Consider the following 7,712-nt stretch of genomic DNA (forward strand, 5'->3'; position numbering starts at 1 on the left):
TAAGACTTAAAGCTCGACCATGGCAGAATAGAGAGAAAGGACTAAGGTCGTCCCCTATGCATAAGATGTAGGCTCTACAGTATACTATGCTGTGTACCGCACTTGAAGTGTGCTTTACCATGAGTCAGTCAAGGGGTACAAGAGTGATCCAAGAATGGATCACAGGACAGCGGTCAAAGTTATCCTTAGTAACTAGTGGACTAAGGAATTTTCTCAATTATGGAGGTGGTAAAAGAGTTCATCGTAAAGGGTTACGTCGATGCAAGCTTAACACCTATCCGGATAGCTCTGAGTAGAGATACCGGATACGTATAATGGAGCAACAATTTAGAATAGCTCCAAGTAGAACAGTTATTTGGAATAGCTCCAAATACAACGTGGTAGCTGCATCTAGGAGATGACATAGAGATTTGTAAAGCACAGACGGATCTGAAAGGTTCAGACCCGTTGACTAGAACCTCTCTCACTAGCATAACATGATCAAACCCAGAACTCATCGAGTGTTAATCACATGGTAAATGTGAACTAGATTATTGACTCTAGTAAACTCTTTGGGTGTTAGTTACATGGGGATGTGACCTTGAGTGTTAATCACATATCGATGTGAACTAGATTATTGACTCTAGTGCAAGTGGGAGACTGTTGGAAATATGCCCTAGAGGCAATAATAAATTGATTATTATTATATTTCCTTGTTCATGATAATCGTTTATTATCCATGCTAGAATTGTATTGATAGGAAACTCAGATACATGTGTGGATACATAGACACCACCATGTCCCTAGTAAGCCTCTAGTTGACTAGCTCGTTAATCAATAGATGGTTACGGTTTCCTGACCATGGACATTGGATGTCGTTGATAACAGGATCACATCATTAGGAGAATGATGTGATGGACAAGACCCAATCCTAAGCCTAGCACAAGATCATGTAGTTCGTATGCTAAAGCTTTTCTAATGTCAAGTATCATTTCCTTAGACCATGAGATTGTGCAACTCCCGGATACCGTAGGAGTGCTTTGGGTGTGCCAAACGTCACAACGTAACTGGGTGGCTATAAAGGTACACTACGGGTATCTCTGAAAGTGTCTGTTGGGTTGGCACGAATCGAGATTGGGATTTTGTCACTCCGTGTAAACGGAGAGGTATCTCTGGGCCCACTCGGTAGGACATCATCATGATGTGCACAATGTGAACAAGGGGTTGATCACGGGATGATGTGTTACGGAACGAGTAAAGAGACTTGCCGGTAACGAGATTGAACAAGGTATCGGTATACCGACGATCGAATCTCGGGCAAGTACCATACCGCTAGACAAAGGGAATTGTGTACGGGATTGATTGAGTCCTTGACATCGCGGTTCATCCGATGAGATCATCGTGGAAAATGTGGGAGCCAACATGGGTATCCAGATCCCGCTGTTGGTTATTGACCGGAGAACGTCACGGTCATGTCTGCATGTCTCCCGAACCCGTAGGGTCTACACACTTAAGGTTCGATGACGCTAGGGTTATAAAGGAAGCTTGTATGTGGTTACCGAATGTTGTTCGGAGTCCCGGATGAGATCCCGGACGTCACGAGGAGTTTCGGAATGGTCCGGAGGTAAAGATTTATATATAGGAAGTCCTGTTTCGGCCATCGGGACAAGTTTCGGGGTCATCGGTATTGTACCGGGACCACCGGAAGGGTCCCGGGGGCCCACCGGGTGGGGCCACCTGCCCCGGGGGCCACATGGGCTGTAGGGGGTGCGCCTTGGCCTACATGGGCCAAGGGCACCAGCCCCTAGAGGCCCATGCGCCAAGAGTGGAGGAAAAGGGGAGAGTCCTAAAAGGGGAAGGCACCTCCGAGGTGCCTTGGGGAGGATGGACTCCTCCCCCCCCCCCTCCTTAGCCGCACCCCTTCCTTGGAGGAGGGGGCAAGGCTGCGCCTCCCCCCTCTCCCCTGCCCCTATATATAGTGGAGGGGAGGGAGGGCATCCATACCTGAGCCCTTGGCGCCTCCCTCCCTCCCGTGACACCTCCTCCTCTCCCGTAGGTGCTTGGCGAAGCCCTGCAGGATTGCCACGCTCCTCCATCACCACCACGCCGTTGTGCTGCTGCTGGATGGAGTCTTCCTCAACCTCTCCCTCTCTCCTTGCTGGATCAAGGCGTGGGAGACATCATCGAGCTATACGTGTGTTAAACGCGGAGGTGCCGTCCGTTCGGCACTAGGATCATCGGTGATCTGAATCACGACGAGTACGACTCCATCAACCCCGTTCACTTGAATGCTTCCGCTTAGCGATCTACAAGGGTATGTAGATGCACTCCCCTTTCTACTCGTTGCTGGTCTCTCCATAGATAGATCTTGGTGTTACGTAGGAAAATTTTGAATTTCTGCTACGTTCCCCAACACTCCACACATTTTTACCTTGCCTTACCTACAAGCTTAAATAGTCTTGATCGCGAGGGTGCGAGATTGTTGAGTCCCTGTGGCTCACAGATTACTATTACACCAGATGCAGGGCCTGATGATTCCTCTCCAGGAGACGCGTATGAGCTCAAGTGGGAGTTCGACGAAGACTCTCAACGTTACTATGTTTCCTTTCCCGATGATCAGTAGTGGTGCCCAGTTGGGGGTGATTGGGACCGTTGTCACATGTTGGGTTCTCTTTTATTTTGGCGCCGTAGTCGGGCCATGAGTGTTAGTATGATGTAATGTTATTTATGTACTTGATTGACGTGGCGAGTGTAAGCCAACTACGTTATCTCCCCTTTATTATTTACATTACATGGGATGTTGTGAAGATTGCCTAACTTGCGACATATGCCTTCAATGCGATTATGTCTCTAAGTCGTGCCTCGACACGTGGGAGCTATAGTCGCATCGAGGGTGTTACAATCCATGTATGAAAACAAAGTATGGACTTTGACAGACTTGCCCGATGATCGGCGAGCGATAGAGGATAAATGGATCTTTAAGAAGAAGACGGACGCGGATGGTAATGTTACCATCTATATGGCTCGACTTGTCGCTAAGGGTTATCGACAAGTTCAAGGGGTTGACTACGATGAGACCTTCTCACCCGTAGCGAAGCTGAAGTCCGTCCGAATCATGTTAGCAATTGTCGTATACTATGATTATGAGATATGGCAAATGGACGTCAAAACACCATTCCTTAACGGCTTTCTTAAGGAAGAATTGTATATGATGCAGCCAGAAGGTTTTGTCGATCCTAAGAATGCTAACAAGGTATGCAAGCTCCAGTGCTCCATCTATGGGCTGGTGCAAGCATCTCGGAGTTGGAACATTCGCTTTAATGAAATGATCAAAGTGTTTGGGTTTATGCAGACTTATGGAGAAGCCTGCGTTTACAAGAAAGTGAGTGGGAGCTCTATAGCATTTCTCCTATTATATTTGGATGACATACTTTTGATGGGAAATGATATAGAACTTTTGGACAGCATTAAGGCCTACTTGAATAAGTGTTTTTCAATGAAGGACCTTGGAGAAGTTGCTTACATATTAGGCATCAAGATCTATAGAGATAGATTGAGACGCCTCATAGATATTTCACAAAGAACATACCTTGATAAGATATTGAAGAAGTTCAATATGGATCAGTCCAAGAAGGGGTTCTTGCCTGTGTTGCAAGGTGTGAAGTTGAGCTCAGCTCAATGTCCGACCACGGCAGAAGATAGAGAAAAGATGAGTGTCGTCCCCTATGCCTCAGCCATAGGGTCTATCATGTATGCCATGCTATGTACCAGACCTGATGTAAACCTTGCCGTAAGTTTGGTAGGAAGGTACCAAAGTAATCCCGGCATGGAACACTGGACAGCGGTCAAGAACATCCTGAAGTACCTGAAAAGGACTAAGGATATGTTTCTCGTATATGGAGGTGAGGAGGAGCTCGGCATAAAGGGTTACGTCAACGCTAGCTTCGACATAGATCTGGATGACTCTAAGTCACAAACCAGATACGTGTATATTTTGAATGGTTGGGCAGTAAGCTGGTGCAGTTGCAAGCAAAGCGTCGTGGCGGATCTACTTGTGAAGCAGAGTACATGGCAGCCTCGGAGGCAGCGCATGAAGCAATCTGGATGAAGGAGTTCATCACCGACCTAGGAGTCATACCCAATGCGTCGGGGCCGATCACTCTCTTCTGTGACAACACTGGAGCTATTGCCCTTGCCAAGGAGCCCAGGTTTCACAAGAAGAGCAGGCACATCAAGCGTCGCTTCAACTCCATTCGTGAAAACGTTAAAGATGGAGACATAGATATTTGTAAAGTGCACACAGATCTGAATGTCGCAGATCCATTGACTAAACCTCTTCCGCGAGCGAAACATGATCAACACCAGAACTCTATGGGTGTTCGATTCATCACAATGTAACTAGATTATTGACTCTAGTGCAAGTGGGAGACTGTTGGAAATATTCCCTAGAGGCAATAATAAAATGGTTATTATTATATTTCCTTGTTCATGATAATTGTCTATTGTTCATGCTATGATTGTGTTATCCAGAAATCGTAATACATGTGTCAATACATACACCACAACATGTCCCTAGTGAGCCTCTAGTTGACTAGCTCGTTGATCAACAGATAGTCATGGTTTCCTGACTATGGACATTAGATGTCATTGATAACGGGATCACATCATTAGGAGAATGATGTGATGGACAAGATCGTGTAGTTTGTCTGCTAGAGCTTTTCCAATGTCAAGTATCATTTCCTTAGACCATGAGATTGTGCAAATCCCGGATACCGTAGGAGTGCTTTGGGTGTGCCAAACGTCACAACGTAACTGGGTGGCTATAAAGGTGCACTACGGGTATCTCCAAAAGTGTCTGTTGGGTTGGCACGAATCGAGACTGGGATTTCTCACTGCGTATGACGGAGAGGTATCTCTAGGCCCACTCAGTAATGCATCATCATAATGAGCTCAATGTGACCAAGTGTTTGGTCACGGGATCATGCATTACGGTACGAGTAAAGTGACTTGCCGGTAACGAGATTGAACGAGGTATTGGGATACCAACGATCGAATCTTGGGCAAGTAACATACCGATTGACAAAGGGAATTGTATACGGGATTGATTGAATCCTCGACATCGTGGTTCATCCGATGAGATCATCGAGGAGCATGTGGGAGCCAACATGGGTATCCAGATCCCGTTGTTGGTTATTGACCGAAGAGTCGTCTCAGTCATGTCTGTGTGTCTCCCGAACCCGTAGGGTCTACACACTTAAGGTTCGGTGACGCTAGGGTTGTAGAGATATTAGTATGTGGTAACCCGAAAGTTGTTCGGAGTCCCGGACGTCTCGAGGAGTTCCGGAATGGTCTGGAGGTGAAGATTTATATATAGGAAGTCCAGTTTCGGCCATCGGGAAAGTTTCGGGGGTAATCGGTATTGTACCGGGACCACCGGAAGGATCCCAGGGGTCCACCGGGTGGGGCCACCTATCCCGGAGGGCCCCATGGGATTAAGTGGGAGGGGAACCAGCCCCTGGTGGGCTGGTGCGCCCCCCTTGGGCCTCCCCCTGTGCCTAGGGTTGGAAACCCTAGGGGTGGGGGCGCCCCACTTGGCTTGGGGGGCAAGTCCCCCCCCCTTGAGATGGATCTCTAGGGGCTCGGCGCCCCCCATGGACCCCTATATAAAGAGGGGGGAGGGAGGGCTGCGCACCCTAGCCCCTGGCGCCTCCCTCTCCCCTCGTAACACCTCTCCCTCTCATTGGAGCTTGGCGAAGCCCTGCCGAGATCACCATTGCTTCCACCACCACGCCGTCGTGCTGCTGGATCTCCATCAAGCTCTCCTCCCCCCTTTCTGGATCAAGAAGGAGGAGACGTCTTCCCCAACTGTCGTGTGTTGAACGCGAAGGTGCCGTCCGTTCGGCGCTTGGTCATCGGTGATTTGGATCACGACGAGTACGACTCCATCAACCCCGTTCTCTTGAACGCTTCCGCTCGCGATCTACAAGGGTATGTAGATGCACTTCTTTCCCTCTCGTTGCTAGAAGACTCCATAGATTGATCTTGGTGATGCATAGAAAATTTTAAAATTCTGCTACGTTCCCCAACAGTTCTGTCATCCCCATTTCAACTTTTTGTGAAAAGTAAACATGATGCAACACCAGATGCTAGCACTAGGCATGTCAGAACTAGGGATGTGACAACTCACCCCCACTAAAACAAGAATCTCGTCCTGAGATTCATGTCGTGAGGTAAGAAGACAGAGGGAACACAAAGCTTGCACAATCTTCACAATCTAGGTTGCACTTCATAAGAACGTTGATTCGATCATCCTCTTTGTCTCGACGTCTTGCTCTGAGAACTCCATCCAACATGACAATGAGAAGAAAGGGAAAACTCTAGAAGAGTCGATCTTCTCAAGATCGAGCAACTCAGGATCAACTCATGGACTGAGACATTGAAACATCTCTGGGGCTGAGAGGCAAAACATGCATCAGGAGGGACAGAAGAAACAATTTGATGAGGGTTTCAAGGTAGCGAGGAACAATTTCCATGATCCCATAACGGGGCACCTTGGGAGAGGTGACTCGTAAAATTATTCCCTTAAGTGGCAAAAAGAATTACTTTTGATACAGAGATCATTGAAACTCTCTAAACCAGCCTAAGGCAATCATAAACGATCGTTTGGCGGAGTTCAAAGGAATGGCATATCCATATTCGAATGGATGATGTGGACTACCTTGTTGAAGACAACGCGATGGATGATTTTTCTTATCATCGGAAATGGATGGGACCCATGGTAGGACCACTTCTGAAGATGATCCTAACAGTAATTGCTGAGGTGCAAGCTGGGAACAAAATGCAAATGTTGGGAATGATTCTGGTAACTGTGAATAACTCAACGAGAGTGATTCCACCGTTTGAACGGTTATAGCTTAATCGAGGAAACCAAGAGCACAAGAATCCCTAAGGAACAACTTATGGAATAAGCTGCATGAAAACCCCATGGAGAAGATGGACAAATTGCCCAATCAAGATACTATAGTGATAGATCCTTCGGATAGGTGCGTCAGCCAGAACATCAACCTTGTCGGGACCTACATCATAGATCTTGGAGAAGTTCCAACCATCATATCTGCCTGAGATTCAGATCTAGTTGGTAACAGGATATTTCAGACAGCATGTCTGGAGAGGGAACGGTTGCAACTCAAATTGATGAGATAATGTTGCGAGATTCTCGAGAAATGAACTACGGTAGTAAGCTCCAAAACATGAGCTGGTTCGGCTACATACATGTGAATACACTGTCCGAGACAAGCATTGCCACATAGTAGTCTTATAGTAAAACACTACCGCATTCTGGTTGGGAACCATCATCGAGGATATCGAAACCCTTGCTTAAGTCTGGATCCTAAGAAGGAACTTCTTCTCCTTGAACAAATCAATTAGTGTCTTGGGGTACTATGAGACTCATATGGAATGGAGGTAGTGAGCCTGTCAAACCATAGCGTACGTCGCACATATGCATGATTGACTTGGAATGATTCCAGAGGAAGCAACATTGACTTTCTCGAATTCACGGCGGCAACTTGCATCAAATGCACATGAATAAGAGAAAGTCACTTATTTCATCTGAACATATACTTCATGAACGGGACATGAAGATAATGCTTATAAAAGTTTCCAACACTAGGTTGATGTTCAACATGAATCATGGGGGAGACAAAATGTTGCTGATGGGCTCAACGGCAACT

This window comes from Triticum dicoccoides, chromosome 2A (assembly GCF_002162155.2).
Source record: "Triticum dicoccoides isolate Atlit2015 ecotype Zavitan chromosome 2A, WEW_v2.0, whole genome shotgun sequence".
NCBI lineage: Eukaryota > Viridiplantae > Streptophyta > Magnoliopsida > Poales > Poaceae > Triticum > Triticum dicoccoides.